The following is a 1,146-nucleotide window of genomic DNA, read 5'->3' on the forward strand; positions in this document are numbered from 1 at the left end:
ATGTCATAGTCAAATCTGCTGTTACAGAGGAAACATGGATGAGGATAGTTTGTGATGCTGAGCATTGGCTGTCAATCAGAGATTAAAAGTCAGGAGTTCCCTGGTGGCTCAGTGGGTTAAGGATCTGGTGTTGTCACTGCTGTTACAGATCCCCCTGGGGTTCAGTTCCTGGCCCTGAGAATTTCACATGCTGTGGGAATGGCTTAAAAATACAAATTTTACAACACAGATTTCTTACCATTGTGCTGCAAATATTTTTTTAAAAATTACAAAGGATGGCAAAAAAATATTTAAAAAAATAACCTACATGAAATTCATTAATATCTCTACTTTTCACTTGTCTCTGCTAATTTAATTACGTATGGCTTAAAGTCTATTAAAAGAAGTCGCAAATCTCCTTTTACATATTTGTATTTGCCTTCGTCGTTTTTCTTGTAATTGCATCACTGTTGTGAAACCATTTTCAAGTAAATACTTAGTTGGAAATGCTACAAGTAATCTAGCTCTTTCGAAGAAGTGAATATGCAAATCCCTAAGGCCCAAACTTAATCAGATTAATTTAAATGTGTTTTGGCTTTAAAATCTTTCATTTATTCACTTAAACTTAATGAACTCTTCTACAAATGTTGCTAACTGGGCCACTGGTTTCCAATGTCTTAATCTCCCAGAGATGTATTGTAAATCCAACTCTTTTTTTATTGGCTACATTCATGGCGTATGGAAGTTCCAGAACCAGGGACTGATTCCGAGCCGCAGCTGTAACCTATGCTCTGCGCTAGTTTTGAACCCATGCCTCCTCAGCAACCTGAACTGCAGCAGTCAGGTTCTCAACCCACTGCGCCACAGCGGGAACTCCCAATCCAACTATACCTTTAAATCTAGTCAACTAATTAAAAAGTAAACCAAAAAAGAAAAATTTTAAAACCAGTCCTTTAAGGATAACTTCCCCTCCAAGAAAAAGAAAGGATTCTATAGGAGCCGGTGCCTATGTTCCAACTCTCGACAGAAGAGTTGAAGCTCCGCCCCTCACGTACTCCACGCCCCTCTTCCGTACAGACCGCGCCCAGAGCCTGCGTCTGACGTCGAGCGGAAGTGACGTATAGGGGCCGCCGGAGGTGTCGTTGGTGCGTTGCGCGGCTGGGCCTT

The sequence above is a fragment of the Sus scrofa genome, chromosome 10 (assembly GCF_000003025.6).
Source record: "Sus scrofa isolate TJ Tabasco breed Duroc chromosome 10, Sscrofa11.1, whole genome shotgun sequence".
Lineage (NCBI taxonomy): Eukaryota > Metazoa > Chordata > Mammalia > Artiodactyla > Suidae > Sus > Sus scrofa.